The sequence below is a fragment of the Camelus bactrianus genome, chromosome 8, assembly GCF_048773025.1.
Source record: "Camelus bactrianus isolate YW-2024 breed Bactrian camel chromosome 8, ASM4877302v1, whole genome shotgun sequence".
Lineage (NCBI taxonomy): Eukaryota > Metazoa > Chordata > Mammalia > Artiodactyla > Camelidae > Camelus > Camelus bactrianus.
This window is the reverse complement of record NC_133546.1, coordinates 2,891,776-2,913,471: the sequence shown is the minus strand read 5'-3', so window position 1 is coordinate 2,913,471 and position 21,696 is coordinate 2,891,776. Positions and strand designations below refer to the sequence as shown.

The following is a 21,696-nucleotide window of genomic DNA, read 5'->3' as shown; positions in this document are numbered from 1 at the left end:
GTATGTTTTAAGTTTTTCCTCCACTTCTTAATTTCAATTGCAAATACTGTGGACTGTGCAGACTTTTGCAAAATAATATTGAGAGAACATATAAAAATATATGCTATTTAACTTTCATCACCAGCACCATAATTTACATAAAGTGTATTGATTTTAAATTTTGTAGTCACTGAATGATCATTTCTGATAAGATTATTTTGAACAAACCCAGTAATAATATCTTTCTTATCTTGCACAAAAGAAGCAATGAATTCACAGAACAAATTCGCACCACAGAGTGTCTTAGGAACTGAACCTTGGATCTGAGAACCAGGGAGAGGCACCCTGCTCACTCTGTCTGAACTTTTTTTCTAACGCAAAATACGTTCCCTTTTACCATGTGAGTAAGTTTGCAACCGAGGGAAAGACTGCATTTTTCTCAGAAGCAAGTAGGTTCATTAACAGTAGCTCCCAACTTTGAATCCCAATTTCTACATTTGAAAAATGGGGTTTGATAAAGACAAAATGAGAAAACACGACGCTCTGTGAGTTGTAAAACCTGAAGTCTTACATATGAGGGACAATTATTGCTGCAGTTTTACTGATTTTTTAGTGATCCGTCTCCCTGACCACTCTCCAGTGGGTAGACCTGGCTGTATTTTCTGGCCAGTTTGCTGATACAGTAACACCCTGCTATGCTTCACCTTCTCACAGAATGCTGTTTGCCAGGGCTCCAAGAACAAAGCTTCTGTCTCAGCCCCGTGGGGAAGGCTGATAATAACAGAAACCTATATTTGTGCGATGTTTTCCATTTATGGGAGAAGCAGAATTTTCATCATAATTCTTAACAGAGTCTTAAAACAAGTACACACTTTGAATTCTTAATTGCTCTTGTTTTTTTCAGAAAAATCCAACAGTGAAACAATAGTTTATTTTCAGGTATTTACCCTTTCCCTTCATAGTCTGTGTTTCAGTGGACTGGTGAGGAAAACAAAAAGGAAAAAGCCTACTTTATTTTTATCATCTTAATTAAGGAGAAAAAAATTTTTTGCATCTAAGTTTTAAAACCCTTCCTTCACATGTCCTCTAAAAATGCACATTATCAAGATGATACCTTGGTAGCAAGAATTTTTATGATTAATCCCAAGTGTGTGCATGTGTTTTTTTAAGTTAAAGAAAGTTCTTTCTTTTAAAACCTAAAGTAAATGCTAGCTTTTAAGACAAATCTGTTTTAAAAATGAGACAAGCAAATGTTTGCTCTCTCTTGAGGGGAGGGTTGAATTTAAGAAAACTTTACTTTCAACTTCTGAATGTACAATACCAAGTGATAAATTATCCCCATTTTGCAGATGTTAAAAGAACAGGGGGGGGGGGGGATGCACTGGCCCTCCCCGCAGAGCACGGCCCCGTGAGAGTCAGAAACCAAGCTAGAGCCAACTCCTCACTGCTGTCAGGGTTTTGTCCTTATTCCCAGAAACACTCCAGGAGTATTATGCTTGTTTGGGGTTGTGCTGAGAACTCACCATTTAAGGAGTTCAAAGAGAGTTGGTGGTTGGAGAGATTTTAAGCAAAGAACATTATTTTGACGTAATCCTTCCTGAGCATGCAGTTCAAACTGAAGACTTATTCTGAAGGCAGAAATCCTGGGCAGGCGTCCCTGGAGGACACCCCCTCCTCTGCGGCCCTCTGCTTCCCCCTCAGGGCAGGCGCGAGGCCAAGGAGCAAGCCTTGCCCAATAATGGTGGAAAAATCTCCATTTTCCAACCTACGGAGGGTTTGACCTCGTCTGCTTCCTCTGCTGGGCGTTTCCTGCAGCAAACACAATCCCTTCTTTGGTGCTGAGACACGGCAGAGGTCTGGCTCCTGAATCATCTCAGGTAAATGCCACAGGGCCAGGTCTAGCTCCAGAGCGGTGTTGCTGGTGGTTACTGGTCCCCTTGGCTGCAAGGTCCCAGGACAGCCTTGGTCCCAGTGGAGGCGGCTACTGAACACGGGTGGAGTTTAAATGCATTCCTCTCCTTCCTAGCAGGACCCCCCCACACCCCCTTAAACACCCTGGCTTGTTGTGAAGGAAAACACAGTCCCCTCATTTCTTCCCGTGATGACTCACCTGCCCCCCTGAGCCAGTCACTGTGAACGAGGGAGTGAAATGCACTGGTTGGCTTCAGGTAAGTGGGGAGGGGCGCAGCGCCTGGAGCTCCCCTGAGGGCAAGCTCACCCATGCCACGTGGGTGGGAAGGGCGGGGTCCTATCTGAGAAGAAGGGGGATCTCGCTGGAGGAGCAGGTCCCTGGCCCTTACTAACATGCCCAGTGAACCTTGGAGCACTGATGTCACATGTCAGTCGGGTCCAAAACCTTCCAGTGCAGAAAACTGAGGGATCTCCTTGCTGCAAGGTTCATGGAAGCAGGACTTCTCAACAGGTTTTCTAGTTACTAGTTCTTTAAAAAAAAGAATAAACTGTTTTTATTTGCTTTCATTTACTTTATTTTTTTAATTTTTTATTGATTGATTTTGCTAACTTTCTTTTGGGATGGGAAGGTAGTTAGGTTTACAATTTCCGTAACAGAGGGCCTGGGGGTGGAGCCCAGGGCCTCGAGCGCGCTGAGCGCACACTCTGCTGCTGAGCTACACCCTCCCCTTATTTGCTTGCCTTTATTGAACAGAAATGAAAACAGACTATGCAAACGCCGGTGTTCGAGCTGTGACACGACTGACAAATCTAAGGGGATGACAAGTGCAGGAATGTCACTGTACTAAGTGCACACGATGTGAAGTGAGCGCACGTGCACGCTAAGTACACACACTCAGTCATTTTGCGAAGGCGCCGTCCAGCCTGCTTTGGGGCTGTCCTCTGCCAGGAGTGCAGGGCACCGAACAGGGCCCCTAGTGAGTATCAGGCAGTCAGTCATTTCTGATATCCAAGCCCTCCGACATCTTGGCCCAGTTGAATTTTCCAGATTTTCTGCTAACAAGAACCTTCGCCCAACTTTGACATTTTGTTGACAACTCCTCGATTTCCACCTTTGACTGTGCCCTACCCTCCTCCCTGGGAGGCGTCCCTTTCTCCCACCCGCACAGGCTCCTGGATCAAATCTCGCTCCAGGCAGCTCTCCCTGGGGGCTGCAGCCCAGGGTCCTCGCCCCCCACACCTCTGCATTCTCTTCCAGACGTGTACCGCGCCCAGGGGATGCCCTCACACCTGCCTCCACCTGCTGACGTCTCACCAGCGCCCCCAGTTCAGCGTTTCCCACATTGACCATACTCTATGCAGTCCCCCAAAACATCTGCTGAATTTTTTCTGGGTGGTTGTCGGCCGTGTGAGGAACCTGAGTTTCTCCCCCCTTGACCCATCCCCTTCATGTCCCACTGGTCACAGGACCAGGTAATGCCAGGTGGGCTTCCTCAACACCACTGAGGGCTCTCTTCCTTGCACCCCACAGCATCCCTTTACGGTGTTGTTCTAGCTTAGAAAGCAAAGCCCACACACTAAAGAACACTAAGAGTACACCAAGAAATTGTTTAAAAGTAAAATGATGAATCCATGTCACAACTGCTAGGTAATCCCCACTAACAGCTTAACCTGCCCGGGCCATGCTGTGCAGATGGTGCTGCATGCTGCGGTTTTCTTCTTCCACACAATATTCTTTTTTCTATGTTACTGAAATTCCTTCATTTGACATTTTTATGGTCGCATAGCATTCTATCATGATTTAACTACTTCCCTACATTTGGACATTTAATTTTTTTGCTATTATAAAATAATATTCCATGTACAACTTTATAATTAACTATTTGTCCACGTCTTTATTTGGGGGGGAGCTAGATTCCTAGAAATAATTAACAGATTGAAATGAGTAAATATCCCTACGGTTCTCAATACTTGCCAAGGAAGGTGGGAGTACATTTTATTCCCACCATGAGTATGAGTTCATTCATCGCTCACTCTGAATCATTTAAAATTCTCTGTTAATTTGCTAGGTGGGAAAGCTAGTTCTTTCACGTTTCAGTCCCTGACTAAGGAAGTGGAACCTTTATCGGTTGCTTTAGTCAGAATCTCTTCTCCTGGCTCTGTTCCTGCCCTTTGTCCTCTCTGGTGGGGAGGGGGCAGGTAGATCATAGTGTAAGAGCTTTTTCACATCAACCCTTTGTTCTGTTTACAGTAAACACATTTTCCCAGGTAGGTATTCGCCTTTTAGTCTTGTTGATTTTCTGCTGTACAGTAGCAGGTAATTCTGTTGAAGTCTTTCACTTCTCACGACAAACCTGAAGGACAAGAGGAAGGCTCTGAAGCCTTTTAAGCTGAGAGTCCAGATTGCTTCCTTTTGCAGAGGGTCATTCTGGCTGCCATGGAGGGGACGGGGTGGAGAGGTGATGGTGCAGATTGGGGGACACAGCGGGAGGGCCACTTAGTGTAACGGAGCAGGCGCACAGCTGTCCACGTGCCCATAGCACAGCCCCTGCCTGCTCCTAACGCCTTGGTGGTCCCGTTTCCTGTCAGACAAGCATCACCGTCCATGCCTCAGTGACACTACAGGCTCTCACACAGCCACATGTCCAACCACTTACGCTCTGGCCGCTTGGCTGGGGATCCTTTGGTCACCATTCATTCATACTTCAAGTTTATCTTCAGTAACTGCATTCACAAAGCTTCATTTTATTTCTGGATTCTGGAGGAACCGTGCCCTAAGGACATGCATATTTATAGCATGTCTGTATCTGTATTTTGTTTTAGGACCTACTGTAGTATGTATGTGTTCATTTTGTTTATTTATTGATCGGTGGTGAGGTGATGTATGACTAACTCCCATGAGATGAAGTAATTGTGAGATATAAATAAGAATTTTAAAGTCAGCAGCAGAGGAACTATAAATAAGAAAATGCCAAGACAAGGAGAGAAAGGAAATAAATGTGCTAAACTGCCTCATGCTAGGCAGCTGGTATATTTCACCTCAAATCAGGCTCTGAACCTCCTGCTAACGGTAAAAGGCAGAGAGAGGCAGTTATCTGGTTTGTCTTGTCCAAGGGGACCCAACGTCCCTTCTTTGCAGGGACCTAAAGCCTGTTTTCTAGCCGTTTGCTCCGAAAGTCAATTTTCACTCGGGCCTGCTCTCCACCACAGCGAGCAAGCTGAGGGTGAGCTCCTGACCAAAGCTAAAGCACCAAAACCCAAAAGAGAACAAAGGCAGGAGAGACCTCAAGCCTGCAGCCCCTCTGGAGGGGACACAAACCGCTCCCACACTCAGACAACTTCAAGTTTCTGTGATGGGTGCCCTGCATGCGATCCGCGGCATTTCAATCTGCCTGCTGCTCAAGGAGTCTCAGAGCCATTAAGGGTCGTGGAAACGTGTGACTTGTGGACCAAGGCTGAGTGTGCACGATGAGTTTGCTGAGGTTCTGGTTCAGGGCTCATGGAGCCAGTGCTGCGCACACAAGGGGAAGAGACACTTGCCGATTTCGGGCAGGACACTGTCGTCAGCACGTCCCTTGGTGCCGTCCTGAGTTCATGAGGACTTTGGTCACTGTGCTCCTGGCTTCTTCATTATAAATTTCTGTGGCTTAAACTTCATCGTCATCCTTTAGTTTGTCAGGGTGGCTGGGTGGTCATCCATGATCATCTGGAAACCCACGGTTTCCCAACCTGTAAGCCAGTCTTCGGCACAGGCTGCAGCTCCAGCAAGAATCGGCCTTGCCAAGGTTGTTACAGCCTTCCTGTGCTCACCTCAGACGGGCTCACTCAGCGATCCTTCCCTGGCCTGCTGCCGTCTGTGAACTGGCATCGCTTAACCACTTACTACATGTAAAGTAAGTGGAGGGATGTCGTGGGATCATTTCTAAATGCCCTAGGCAATTGTTTTCATAATGTGAAACCATGCAAGCAAGCTCGTAAGAAAAGCGTACTTACTTGGTAACTCTCTCTCTTCTTTAATCACAAATGCCTCTTCCCATGGGAACTCAGGAATGGAAGCGGTAGAGGAATCGCCGTGCCTTTTCCCTTCACCGTAGTGTCTGCCACCAGGAGCCTGCGCCCCACAGACCTAACGACATCATTGCACCACACGTGTCCACACGTGCAAACCGCAGGAGCCTCCGGGATAAGTGGAGGTGTGTCCTTCAGTAAGAAGGGCAGGAATCGCAGGTGGAAGGAAGGCCGCTAGTTTCCCTTTGATCCTTTTATATGTGAGTTCTGCTCTCACCTGTCACTTTGGAAATGTCCTGTTTCTGGAACCTCCGGAACCTCCACCCTCAAAATTGATCCAGTTCTGGAGATGGATGGTGGTGATGGTCCACAACAGTGAGTGTTCTCAGGGGTCAGTTTTATTATACATAATTTACCACCATTTTTAAAGGTCCCCAAGTCTAGTGTTCTTCAGCGCGAGAAGGCTGCGATACGCCTCATTAATTCTGAAGCCACTGCGCTTACAATTAAACAACAGTATTCATGGACAAAAGTGTCGAGCAAGACGCTGAAGACAAAGATGCTTCCATTCTGTTTTCTTTCTCCATTCCTCTTTCCAAAAACAGTGCAAATATACTCCTGTGTGTGCGTAAGAAATGAGGCTGGAGAAAGCAGTCTCTGTGGACGTGGTGGCGCTGCCGGCCCCCGACCACCGGACAGTCCGCTCCAGTGACACAGCTGACCCCTCTCCAACTTGGCAAGAGATACGCAGAGGTTGTCCTAATCTGGTTTTGTTGCCCTGAAAAACACAATCATTCTTTACACTCACACACACACACACACACACACACACACACGTAAAGCTGTTGAAACCACATTGCAGAGGCAAGAACCGGGCTGCAAACATGCAATTTCCTCCCAAGGTTCCACGTCCTCAGCAAGTCCTTTGGTCATTTCCCTCCCCTGGCGTCTCCTCTGCAGACTTAGGGGGAGGCAACTTTCATGATGAGGACCAGTTACTAGGGACAGACTCACATTTCCCTTCACTCAGCAGGTGCTTGGGGAGAAAACAGTGGAGCAAAATGTTGTACAACCGTGCAGGGCCTCTTCTTCCTCCCCCTGACCTGCTTGGAGAGACGGGTGGGAGGAACGCAAACCTGAAATGAAATGTTGGCTGGCTGGGAAGGTGGCTGAAAGGCCATTGTTTGCTGTAATGAATGCTGGTCCTCTTGGGGTTCAGGTCCTGGTCAAAACTCTGGACAACATGGAGAGCAGGACAGCTGAGACGGAGCCCCAGAGTCAGCGCCAGGGTTTCAGGTGCTGGGTGTCCTCTCAGTGGGCGAGTGTCTGCTTAACACTTGGGAGGCTTGGAGTTAAATGACAGGGTGATTGAAGTTCCATTGTCCCAACACTGAGAGTTAACTTCAGGAACCATCTCTGCATATCTTTGTTAGATAATTCGGTAAGTTGGACACTGAGGGATGAGCCTTGTGTTTCTTTCCATTGAGCAATTTATTTTAAATTATGAGTGTGATTTTTAGGGGGAAGGTCTAAAAAGTTCCAAGCATTAACAGGACTAGGGATTCCCATATCCATGAGTCACATGTGCTGATTCACCACAGTCATTTCAAGTTCTCCTCGGCTCACAGCATCCACAGCTGCAGGGGGCATGTCACCCCTGACAGCACAAGTCCTCCCCCATGAGGAGGAGGAAGAACATGGCCCCTATTTCCAAATGAGGCCCCATTCACAGGTTCCGGGTGGATGTGAGGTTTGAGGGGACCCGATCCCACCCAGGACAGCTGGGAAATGCATCACAACAAGCTTGTCTCCCTTAAGATCCGTGAAGTCCGTAAACGTCAACAGCTGGAGAAAGATATTACTTCCTGGAAAATTGAAAATACAACTACTAGATGATCCAATGGTCCCACCTCTGGGTATTTACCCCAAAGAACTGAAGTCAGGATCTTAACGTGATCCCTACACCCTTGTGTTCACTGCAGCCCTGCCCATAGCAGCAGAGATACGGACAGGACCTTTGGAGGAATCCCTCAGGCAAAGAAAGGGACACTGATAGCTCTATTGTTCTCTACTGCGCTCTGAATTGCATATCAAATCATGGCATGTGTCATGTTGTTTAATCCTCACAATAAGCTTATTAGGTAGAAATTTGTCCCCTGTTCACTGAGGAGAAAATCTCAGGTCAGACAAATTAAGTAATTTGCTCAGGCTTAGAGGTTTGGGAGGTGAAGCCAGAGTTTGAATTAAAGTCTGTCACTTTTCTCTAAGTCACGTGACTGCCCAGTTTCCTTCTTGCTTCTCCAGGGAAAAGGGTGGGAGGAAATCATGTTTGACAATATTCACTGCACACTTCATCCTTGGTTACATTAGTTGATGCAATGTGCTACCCACGCTAGTTTTATTACAAAACCCAAGGATTATGTGTGTGAGGTGAAGACAATTTGGTTCACGAGGATTCCGACATGCAAGTCTGGGGGGAGAGGTGGGGCCAGTGGGGCAGCTCTGCACCACGGAGGGGAGGGGCTGTGCTTGCCTTTCTGGAAGGTGGAAGGTGGTCTGTCTGGAGGTGCACACGTGGGACTGGGTTTCTACAGGAAGCGGCAGGTGACAGCCAAGGGTGTACGCTGCTGCAGCATTTCAACCTGGTTTGTGCAAAGACCCAAGAATGGGGTTTGGAAGCGATCATTGCTGGGGGTTGAGGAACAGGAAGGGGTTGGTCAAGAACTTCACTGGGGTTCTGAACTCCAGAGGCAGAGAAATCTAAGTAATACCTGAGTTACAGATAATGAATCCTAGGTAGACAGGCAGAACTGTTTAAAACCCCAAAAACCCCAGGCAGAGAAATTCCATGTGATCCATGTAAATGCGCCCCAGTTCTTTAGGAAATCTGTCATGATCGGCAATTCCCCAAACCAAGTTCAATGTTCAAACTGAGGCTGCTTCAAGCCGGTGTCCCGGAGACACGTTTTCCATGCCTTTAGCGGGTCAGCTTGGGCCCCACGTTGATTCACTCAGATTCACGCCCACGTGAACAGGCGCTAATAACAAAACCCAGGTCTCTTCCTTTGGTTGGGGATGGGCTTCTTTCCAACTGTCCTTTGAAAATAACAATGGTGCTGAATCTTTGGAATTCTTCACTTTTCCTAATGATATTTGAAGGGAACAAAGTAAAAAGCTGACACACTGTCCCCCGCCACTACTCAGACAGCTGGACAATGTTATCATTGTTTGAGTGACTTTCCCAGAGCCAGTCCTTAACAGAATTGCGAGTCAGTGTCACTACTCACGCGTATCCTCCGTATCTACCTTTATAAGCCTCTTCCTCCACCACCACCCTCCCACACAGATGTCTGAGCCCAGGTTTTGCTTCACAACCGTGGAAGGCTTTCAAATGTAATGATCTACACCAGGGACCACACGTGACAAGTTACTTGAGATGCACGCCCCAGGAAGGTGTTTGCTTCTTATTTTCATTTTGAAGAATAAAATCATTTCTATTTTTTAAACACGTTAGTACTTGCCTCTGAAAAACACAGTGGGAAAGGCAAGATTTAGAGACAAAGACTAAAGTAACTTTAAAAGTGGGCAGGAGAGTGGGGAAACACTTTTAAATCTTTCTGTCACCTCAGATTATATGAGGTGGGAAGAAGGGACTCTGTCTGCAAGTAAAGTCAGCCCTGGCGGGTCCAGTTCTCATCAAGGTGGGCTCCTGGTTTAGTCGGGGACATGCTGGAAACTGAGAAAAAGTGGCAGTAGAGACATTTACTAAGCACCTATTGGAACCAGGTACTTTCCTATACACTTCAAATAGGCTGTCACGATAATGCAATAAGGTAGGTATGATCATTTACATCTAGACAGAAGGGAGTAACATCAAAGGGGCTTCTTCTAGTGGCTGGGCTGTGGACTCAGGCACCTAATCACCGTGTCATATGGCATCCTCAGGCCACTTAACCCCCTGGGAGTCCTTCTTTGGAAGTAGGTGTACAGTCAATACTGTGCATTGTCTTCACCATTCCAGCCAACGGTGAACTGAATGAGATCTTAGAAAGTGTTGCTGTGGCCTAAATTTCCCTTGTTCAACTTACTGTGTGGTTTGTCTTGCCTGATTAGACCCTGACTGATACAGAACTGGTACCGGAAGTGAGGTTTGACTCTGTGTAGACATACACCCCTGTTCCTGGTGGGAAGTATCTGTTTTCAGAGTTCAAAATGAGATGCTGGGGTGCCTCGCTGGATGCATGGAACTGTCTTCTCAGCTCGTCCTGGACACCTCCACTTTCAGTGAGATTCCTAACGTGAATGCTCCTTTCCTGACCGTGTGTGTTTCTACCTGGTGAGTCCTCTGACACTTCTGGAAGTTTGGGGTCCTGCCTATCTTCCTCTCCTTCCACTCCGAAGCTCCCCTGCCCCAGCTGGACCCAGGCTGCTGACGTGTAGTGATGCCCTCTCTCCCTGGCACTGTTTCAGTTTCCAATCATAAAATCATACCACAAGAAGACTTTCCATTGGGAACAGGCTCCATTGGCAGCTGGATAGTTCAGCAAAATACTACTAGTCATTTATTAAACTTTCTGGGCCCAGGAAAATCCTAAGGACCCTTTGCCAAGGATTTTTCCCTCTTAATTTTTTAAATCCATGTGCATTTCAAGGGAAATTTAATCCGTATGTTTCTCATTCATCCACACTTAACTCATCATTTTGTCATTTCATAAGAGCTTTTGATGTTCAGGAGGCCTTCTGTGTAGTTTCATAAGCCTTTCTTTGTTTTTTAGATCATGAAAGCCACATTTTTTTTTTTTTTAGTGGAAAAGAAAAAGAGCAAACAAAAACCAGAATTTTAAAAAAGACTCAAGATTGGTTGTATATTCAGAAAATGTGAGAGCCCAGATGGCTTCTAGGCTGTCAGGGCATTTTTTTTACCTTCTTTACTAAACCAGAACGTTGGGCAGTTCTCTGGCTAATGGCAATGGAAAATCTCAACTAATGTCAAAAAAAGCAATCCTTCAAAACCAGAAATGTTTAAATAAATAATATCTAAACTCCATCCAGCAAGACAGTAAAACACTCTCTAAATACAAGCAAATCACATCCTTTAGAAATAAGTTTCCGAGCGGAGGATGGAGCAACGGCAGCTTCCAGGTTTGGGGAAATGCATCTGACTAAATACGCACTGTGAGGGAAATAACAATGACTTTCGTCCAAGCAGCCGTAAGTGAATCACTTTTTCTCTCTCCCTGCCTATTCAGCTGCCCCCCAACCCCATCATACATCTTCACAGCTTTCCTTGTTGTTGCAAACATACAAGCAGTGGGAAAATACTGCCCGGTGATATGATTTGTACCATATGCAAAATACAGCACAGGGGCAGGAGGGTTTACACGTGGCTGGTGGTAGATCTGAAACACTGCTGACCCATCAGCCCCCCACTCACCCGCTCCATCTCACCACCAGACTCCTGAGACTCATCAAGTAGGAGCCAGCTCTTTGGCCAAAACACCCGCTGATCTTAGTGACACAATTCAAGCATTAAATAAACCGGGACATGTGGTGGATTTCCACTCCTGCTGTCACTGACCGTGTCAGAGAAGTAACCCTTGACCCCGATCTTTCATAGAACCTCTTCAGTTTGATTACACTGGCTTGTTGAGGAGTCTGTCTCAGCCACTAGACTGTGGGGTCCTCGAGAGCATCTCTGCTCCTCACCCCAACACTGGTTCCCTGACGATATTAGTCTTGTATGAACGAATGCATGACATCAGACATGAATCCAGGTGAATTGTAAAACCAAGCATAACGGTAGTTACTACTATGTCTAAGGTAAGAGCATCTAACCTGGGCACGCGTCAAGAGCTCCTGCCTCTGGTCTGGAGGGATAACACGTTTCTCCGCTGAGTCTGCCCATGATTTCCTCCAGGGTCTGGGGAAGCAGGGCCAAAGCGCACCAGGGTGCTGGGTGGGTGCTGGGAGCCGCCACATCCTTTCCCAGAGGCTGATGGGCCTGAGAGGAGGGGAAGGTGGTGTGGGGCCCAGAATCACCCAGCTTTGGTTCTGAACTATCAGCGTTGCCATCAACCCTCTGGGAGGCCTTGCTGCCTCATTAATGGAACCCCAGTGGGTGGGGGTCCTGGTGTTTACTGTGGTGAGTATGTGGAAAGGGTTAATCCAGTGAAAAGCTAACAGCATGACCTGGGCTTCAACCTCAATCTAAACACAGGTCATGTGACTTGGGTTTAAAAGGCCCAGGCCTATATATCCAGAGAAAACTGTAATTTGAAAAGATACATGCAACCCAATGTTCATGGCAGCACTATTTATAACAGCCAAAACATGGGAACAACCTAAATATCCAACAGAAGACTGGACAAAGAAGCTGTGATATATTTAAACAATAGAATACTACTCAGCCATAAAAAAGAATGAAATAGTGCCATTTGCAGCAAAATGGATGGACCTAGAGATTATCATATTGAGTGAAGTAAGTCAAAGACAAATATTTCATGACATAACTTATATGTGGAATCTAAAATAAATGATACAAATTTTATTTACAAACCAAAAATAGACTCACAGACACAGACATAGTTACCAAAGGGGAAAGGGCAGGGGAGGGATAAATTAGGAGTTTGGGATTAACAGATACACACTACTATATATAAAATAGATAAATGACAAGGATCTATGATACCATAAGGAACTATATTCAATTTCTTGTAATAACCTATAATGGAGAAGAATCTGAAAAAAAAATATGTATGTATATGTATAAGTGAATTGCTTTGCTGTACACCTGAAACTAACATTGAAAATCAACTACACTTACATTGGGAAAAAAAAAAAGGCCCATACCTGAAAAAGAGGCCTGCCCGGCTGTGTCGCTGCACCACTTCCAATCCCAGGTCTCCTGGACCAGTTTGTTAGTCCGGAAGAGGAGGCTGCAGGACACACCCGGAGAGCAGACCAGGCAGGAAAGGCAATGGGAACCCAGAGCAACCCCCAGCACCACTGGTGCCAGCGGGTGTGAACAACACAGACTCGCTGACCTGGCCACACCACGATGGGGCCCCGGGGGTGGTGGAAGCACCCACTCAAAGATGCCACTTTCCCCAGAAGTGACAGCCATGCTCTGTGTCACTAAGGCACCCTCTGGGAGACATCAAGGGGGCGGGGCAGAAGGACTTGAGGGTGTGCATTTAAAAATTACGTTTCTTCCCCCAAAGTTTCATAAACTTGGATTGAAAAAGCCTCTTTCACCCATTTTTGACTCTCATATCTGACTGCCAACTTAGTCACTGCTTGGAGAACCATAGCTACAGGCGGTCAAGGGTCTGGAGACCATGCAGTTGAAAACCCTGTTTGAGACACAGCACTCTAAGCTTTGCTCAGCACAGGTATGGCTGCCGCAGGGTCAGAGCCGAGAGCCAGGCATCTGGTATTTCCCACCTTTCCCATGATGTCTCCCCTCTGAAAGTTTCAACTATGCTATTTTTTAAAAAATATACACCACACACCTAATTTCAATTTGACTCTTGGGTTTGTCTGAATCTCACAAAGAAAACTAAAGTTGATATAAACTACTTAACGTTACTGAAATGAATTTTATGTAAAATTTCCTTTCAAACAGTTAAGAGAAACACAGGAATTAACCCGCGTCCAGTGTAACTGGTCTCCTTCCGATAACAACCACAGTAATGAACGGATCGGATTAACTGAACAAGACAACGTGCTAGGTTTTGTTTAAGAAAATTACTACAAACACGTTTGGGAGTGGGGGCTCAGGGGATAATTGGAAAGAACACAGAGGAAGGATACAAACACAGAGGGAGGGAAGATGGTGGCAGAGACGGCATCGTAATTACAAGGTTTATATACACTGCTGCACAGGGTATAATTACGGGATTCTGTGGGGACTGTGGAGCAGGGGCTCTAATCTGCATGTTCATGCAGCTGCTGACCACTAGGTGGAAGTATTCCCCAGATAAAGAGGCCAGACCAGCCCAATGGCTGGAAATTCTAGCGGTGTATGTTGTGATATCCCAGATTTATTAAGATCCCAAAATGCATGTTAATATCTCTAAAAAAAAATCCATTGGAAAGACAGGTGAAGTTAAGGTGGGGGCTGCAGCAAAGAAAGGTAGGGATCACCACCTGGCTGTTAAGCACCCACAATGAACAGGTGCATACCTGTGTGTGTGGTGGTTGTGATGCTGGGGTTTTGGGGGAGGGTGGCCTCTCAGAATCATCTGGAAGCCCCTTAGAGGGAATGGAGACTAGCTTCCAGTTACAGAGGTAGACTTCCTGGGTGGAAGGGCCACAGTGACAGTTTACAAAGATCCCTGATTGTCCTAACACACCCTCTCAAGACACATGTGTGTGCTGTATGTGCTGGGGAGGACAGGAGGGCTAAGTGAAACAGCCTGTTATGCCCTTCGGTCTGATGTCTGCTTCTACACCTGCATCTACATGTTGCCAGTTGTCCCTCATTATCCACGGTGGGTACGTTCCAAGACCTCAGTGGGTCCCTGAAACCTGAGCTGGCACAAGACCTCATATATACTATGTTTTTCCCTGTACACACATACCTATTTAATTTATAGATTAGGCACAGTAAGAGATTGGCAACAACTAATAATAAAATAGAACCATTATTACAACATACTGTAATAAAAGTTATATGAATGTGGTCTCTCCCTCTCAAAATATCTTATTATACAAATTTAATGCCCTTCCATCTTAACCAAGGACATATTAAGGACTAAGGCCATAACTTTTGCAGTTTGAGCAAAACAAGCACAGATTTCTCTTTCCTTCTCCACAATTTCACGGATAGAAGATTCACTCTTACCACAGATCTTAGCAACCTCAGTATGTGTTTTTTTTCTTTCCTTAAGAAGTTGAGAACTTTCACCTTTTCACTAAAGGAAGCACTTTACGGCTTCTCTTTGGCATATCTAAATTGTCAGCTTCCCTCTTCTTGTGCTTTGGGGCCATTACTAAGTAAAAGAAGGGTCACTTGAACGCAAGCACCATGCTGCCTCCACAGTCAGTCTGATCACTGAGGGCTACCAAGTGACTGACCAGTGGGCACGCTGGACAAAGGGCTGAGTTACGTCCCAAGTGGGGTGGAGAGAACAGCGCAAGATGTCATCATGCTGCCCAGAACAGATCATTTAAAACCTATGAATCTACAGGGAACTATATTCAATATCTTGTAGTAACCTATGGTAAAAAGAATATGAAAACGAATATATGTATGTTCATGTATGACTGAAGTACTGTGCTGTACACCAGAAATTGACACATTGCAAATTTACTATACTTCAGTTAAAAAATATACACACACACACAAACACACACACAGACACATACATACATTAAAAAATAAAATAAAACCTATGAATCATTTCTGGAATTTTCCATTTAATATTTCGCACCAAGGTCGACGGTGGGTAACTTTCAAAAAGTGAAAGCACGGAAAAGGGGGCACAACAGTATCGGATCTACGCAGAGGATGGTAGAGGTTACTAAGTTTAACTGTGAGAGTTTGTATATTTCACATAACTTTATGTGTGTGTTTATTCATCTCCTCAAATATTTATTGGATGTTGATAATGAGCTACACACTCTGCCAAGGAAACTGTAAAGATGAGTAAACTGCACTCGTCTCTGTCAATAATTGTAGTGTAGATGGCTTGACAACCCTTTTGCCACAAACAAACTAAAAATATTAGATAAATGTTTTTAATCCTTTTATGTGCACAGCTGGATTTATAAGCGAAGCCCTGGGTGGGAGCAGGGACCCAGCAGGCCCTGGAGATGCAGCAGCCCCAACGCTGTTTGCTGCCCCTGATGGTTGAATGACAACCCGGGAAGTCCGGAGACAGGCTCTGGGCCCACCTCTGCAAAGTGAGTTGAGGAATAGAGGCCCCCACGGAACCCAGAACCCAGAAGGTGTTCAGTAAGAGTGTGAACAAGAAAGAATCAGACCCACAAAAGGACACAAAGGGAAACACTCCACTGTGCCCTTGGTTCCTTAAGGGGAAACTATGTTTCCAATAAGAATCTGTAATAATGGGCTGGTCTGCCTTGGGGTTCAAGTTTACACCGTGAGCACAAAGTGAACAAGAAAATTGCTTTAAAGCACTGCCTGATTGGTCTCTTATTGGAGTCTCAGACACACAGGGGAGAAGGCCGCATGAAATGGAGGCAGGAAGTGAAGGGATGCAGCCAAAACCAAAGGAGCACCTGGAGCCGCCAGCAGCAGGAAGAGGCAGAAAGCATCCTCACCTGGAGCCGTGGGAGGGTGTGTGGCCCTAGGACACCTTGATTTTGGACTTCTGGCCTCCAGAGCTCTGGCAGCTTAAGTGTCTGTTGTTTTAAGTCACCAAGTTTGTGGTGCTTTGTTACAGTCACTCCAGGACACTAATGCAACAAGAGAGAGGTAACAGTTCCCGATTTTCGACCCCACCCACCCTCCAAGCCAAGGAAAGAAGGCTGTGTGTCTCTCCTTCGCAGCTGGATGGATTCTCTCCCTAACCATGTCACAATTTCCTCTCTGAGATGTTGTGTCAGGATGAAGGCCCCCTCTGGCTCACTTTTTAAGGCACAAAACAACGCTAGTGACTGAATGATTAGGAAAGCCTATGAGATGGACCAAAGAGAGGAATGGTAATATTTATGAAATCAAAATTTGTAAAAAAACAAAACAAAACAAAAAATCTCTTTTATTTGTCCAAATTAAACAAAGGAGAATCTGGAAGTAGATACACTGGAGGTTCAAATGGTAACAAGTTGTGTTTGTTAATGTCCATGGTAGGGCGACCCAAGACCCTACAGGACCTCTGAATCCTGCCAAAAGGCAGTTTCAAACTCCAAATATTCATGGTGGGATCTGACTGCAGGAAACCAGAAGGTTTTAATTTGAGAATATGGTATCTCCCCATCATAGTCCTTTTGAGGTGACTGTATGAGACTTCTGTGAATGTCTTTATAATTAGCTTCTATTTGAATTTTAAGAAATTAGTTTGATGGGCGGCTTGATGATCATCATTCTGTGATACAAATTAGACCAGCCTTTAATGTCTGTGGAATGTAGTGTGCTAATAATGGTACATGCAGGTTAGAAGATACAGATTTGGAACACCAGGATTTACTTGAAATTATCATACTGACTGACAGAGTCCTGGACTGATTCATAAGAGCAAGTTTCATGTGAAGTTGTCTTATTCTCTTTGAAAGTGCCTTGATCTCTGTGCAGGCATCTGTTATTATACTATAGCTAAGGTAATTAAGATGGTTACAATATGGAAAAAAGTCATGGAGGATAGAATGAAAGTTCTAACATGTCTTTAATTGGAATTTCTGAAGGAGAGGGACGCTATTTAAAGACAAACTAGTTGAGTATTTGAGAGGCATCAATCCTCAGATTCAGGAAATAGAATGAACCTCAGGTAGAATATATAAATACTGGAAACATCCACACTTATAAACGTGGCAGAGATTAAGCAATAAATCCAAAGTCCCCCCTGACAGCCAGGTCTTTCTCTACCGCAGTGATGGAGCCCTGCCCTTGCGTGCCTCTTGTGTGTCTTCCACGAATGCAGTGTAGCGCCACCTGTGTGGTACCCAAGAAAACCCAACCGAGAGAGGAAACCCTGAGGAATGAGATTTTGTGGGGCAGGGTTCCACAAACCATGGTAATATTGTAACAGTTTTTGCCCCTCTTGCCCCTTTGGGGTGGGTATCGCCCCTGCAGAGATGCACGACCTGTGGTGCACATCACGGCACCACGGCCTCCTGTGCAGCACGTACCTGGGCGGGGGGCTTCCACTTCTTGGTAAAAGACACTGGTGACCATGGGAGAAAAACAAACGGTTCTGGACACCCCAGTTTGTCTCTCCTGTGTATGTGGACCAGGAGGGCCTTCGAGCCTGGAGGGAGGGCCCTGGTTCCTGTGGTAGTTGTGAACTGCGACCCTTCAAGGCACACGTTAGGAGATCTAGATAAAACCAGAACTTCCCTAGACTTTTCCTGCCTTCACCACCGGGAAACTATCTCAGAAGTTCTGTTTTCCTGCCCCATGTCCTCCACGTCAGGACAATGTCAGCTATGGAGAAACTCTAAGGATCCCCTAGACCTACGGACCAGGAACTCTCTCTCACGGGGACCCAAGAAGCAGCCTATTCCTTCCACTCACGCAGTCCCTCCCACCTTCCCTCCCCACAAGCATCTGCTGAGCGCACTCCATGCAGGTGCTGGGGATTCCGTGGATACCCTGGGAGATGCTGGCACAACGCAGGTGACACTCCTTCCAATGGCAAGCTCAACCAGTCTCCCGTGACTTTAGCTGAATGTAAGCTAAGAAATCATTTACACTTGAGGGGCTCTGTGTTGTTACTATACAAATTAAAATATGCAAAATATACAATTTATGCAAATAAAACACCATCTTCCCACTCAACCCAGCAGAGTACAAAGAGTGCTGTTCTGTTTTTCCACTGGGTGGCAGCAAACACTGGAAAAGGGACCCTTCAGGAGAGGAAGACAGGAGATGGCCTGGTTGTCTGTCAATGGCATTTACTTTTTTGGCAGGAAAATTGTAGACAGACAGATGGGGGAGAGAGGAAGAAATGACCAATACTCTTCAGCTATTTAACTTAAGTTCTAAATCCTCAACTTTTGACTCTACAGGACTATTTGGGCCTCATGAGACGTTGATGAGTTTTATCAGGAACCACTTTCCTTTCTTCTCCTTATACAGGAGCATTAAAATCACCATTAATGATGTGCCACAGGCATCGATTGTAACAAACATACTAGACAGCGGGGGAGTCTGCGTGTGGTGGGGGCCTGGGGTTCCATGGGGACTCTGCTTTCTGCTCAATTTTGTTGCTCTCAAAAATAAAGTTTAATAATTACTTCAAGAACGAACACAGTTACAGGTTATTGGTTTTCCTCTATAATACTCCTGCGTTCTTCAGTGGGTCCCTGGGTGTACCCAGAACCTTCCTGCTGTGCTCTGAGAAACAGCGTGAGAAAGGCAGACAAGGCCCCAAGTGAGGAAGTTAAAAGAACGACTGGGGTGTGAGTCGTGATAGACGTGATGACATTCTATTACTCAGATATAACTCCATCCAAAACTGAAGAGTTGTCATTATTTTCGAATTAAGAAAGAAACAAGGGCTCTAACTGGTGTATTTCTGAGGGAATCCCCACCCTGGTACCAGTCAGGCAGGTCTAAATATTTCAGTTTTGTTCACTCTCCCCTGACCCAGACTGCTGTATCCCCTTTCATACTTTAGAAGGAATCAAGAAACTACACTCCCACCACCATCATTTCCTTTCTATTAAATTGTCTTTTAAAACGATCTTCAATATGTTGTAAGACTAGTGGATTAAGCCATGGATAATTTTTCAGCCCTTCTAATGTTCTTAAAATGTGCCATCCATTCTGCTCATAAAGGGTTTTGATTTTCTGTCCCTTTTAAGGATGTTTCAAAGGGCTTTTGCAAACAATATGAAAGTAGCTTTACGTTATGGCAATTTGACATTTGAAGCACTTTTGTTTTGTTTTTTATGTTCTGTATTTGTATCTCTTTTGAGATGTACTGGCTCACATCAACCACAGGTTCACGTCAGGGCTTCAGGTGTGGATGGATCTGGGGCTCAAAGGTGTCACAGGATCCAGGTGCTCAGTGTTCCTCAGCCCTTGTCCAAGTGATGGTGTCAGGAATGAGGCCTCTGAGAGTTGAGCAGGTCATGAGGGTGGAGCCCACAACCTCTTGCATAAAACTTCTCCAGGGCTACTTCCCTATGCTTCTGTGGTGAAAAGGGCCCGGGCAAATAGCGCAGATGCCCATGTGAGCCCTTGGCCGCTCCAGTAAGAGAAGAGAAGATGCTGGTGCAGTTGGCCATGGCCTGGCCAGCTCCACCCTGCGGTCCGGCGCTCACGTCATCTCGGACTCTGGCCCCAGCTCCCGTATGCTCCGGGTTTAGTGCTCCTGGCCCCTGGTCCCAGCCTCTTCCATTCCCCATGGGCAGCCATATCTGCACCCCTACCTGACATCTGTAACCGCTCACAGGACACCCTCAAGCACACCCCTTGTCCTCCTATCTTGTGAGTGTCCAGCCTCACCCTTCCCAGGAATGTCCAGGGGAATGGCACTGCTGTCCCCCTCATGTCCAAACTGTCGACCTGTCCCCATGGCAGGGCAATGACTCTGGCCAAGGGAAGGCTGACCATGAACTTGGGGAGACTCTCCAGGCACCTGACACAGGGCTCTAGGTGTGTGAGTTACACTCTGATTGTCTCCAGCCTTTTTTGTGTGCACTGAATCATCTGTAACAAACACGTGTTGTCCTACAGTGGTCTCTTTTTATACTTGTCTTCCCACTCAGGTTGGAAATGCTCAAAAAGTGGGGAAGACACACACACTAAGGACTTGACATTCACACTTCTTTAACTTCTCTTTGAAATAATCACACACACGAGGGTTGCAGAAAGAATACAGAGCATTGCCATGTGCCCGTCAGCCTCTCCAAACATTACACAGGCACAGCGCAATGCTGGAAATCAGAAAATAAACACTAACACAACTACCATGACTCCTCTACAGTCACTATTCAAAACTTTCCAATTCTTCTACTAATGTCCTTTTTCTGGTTCAGGATCACATATGACCTTTACTTGTCAATCCTTCATAGAGAAGTCAACGTTTTTGACTACTATGTGCTGGGCACATGCCTCAGTCAGAATCTTTCCACACATCTCATTTCATCTTCACAGTCTTGTTGGTTAGGCTTCCATTATGGTCAACACTTGACTAATGGCCAGAATGAGGCTCAGAGAAGCTAATTAACTCGATGGAGGTCACACAGCAATAAACTGCAGCACTAGTGTTTGAACCAGATCTGTCCTTCTCGGGAGCCTGAACTCTTCACTTGATGCATCCATACAGCTGAGCAGCCAGATCTCCTCTAACCTCCCCCACCCTATCTTCCTTAATGTCTTTCCCTCATCCCAGGAAGCCACACGTTACTGTACTCCAGGTCACGCGGCACCTTGTCAAATGCACAGCAGGAGTTCAATAAAGGATCTCTGAGTGGAGAGGAACAGTCCATGTATTTTTTAGAACTTAAACAGGGTTTGGAATTGCAGCAACCTTAATACCACACTCTAGCCCCTAGCTTCAAAAATTACGCTATATGGACTCTGAATTTGCTTCTCAGCATAGAGACACTGGGTGCTTCGTTGACTCACTGACTGCTTTCAGTTCAAAGTTGACAATGAAAAATTATTTGTTTGTGGCTTGAGTTCTCTTAGTGCAGCCCAGCTGATGCATTCACAGCCCTGGCCACCCTCGCCTGCCACCCTTTGGTCTTCTCGTCCTGGACTTCAAGGACTATAAATCTGCAGCAGTTCCTGGATGACTGAAGTGTCAAAGAATTCTCTGAGAATAAAATACAGCCTGACCAGAGTTGATTCAATACAAGAGCTGATTTAGGAACTATGTCCTGAAAGACTATTTGCCATCGGAGGTCAGTCTCTGGAGAAACAGCATAGGTCTCTCTCTGTAACATGTTCAACTTGTTTTACAGCAAGTTGGGGGGAAGCCAGGAAAGACATGTTTATCAAACCTGCAGATGACAGAGTTACGAGATATAGCTAACATGATAAATGACAGGCTCGAACTACAAAGGCCTCAGCAGGTTGAAACACTTGACGAAAACCACAAGATGAAATTAAACGGAGATACATGTCAAGGCCTGCATTTAGGATCCAAAAATCAATTGCACACT

The 21,696-nt window shown here is 45.8% G+C and overlaps 1 protein-coding gene across 1 annotated transcript in view; it reads right to left on the bottom strand.

Moving 5' to 3' along the window:
* The window catches only part of PDE10A (phosphodiesterase 10A), a 536,527-nt gene that overhangs the window by 433,622 nt on the left and 81,209 nt on the right, over positions 1 to 21,696 (bottom strand). The window lies entirely within an intron of this gene.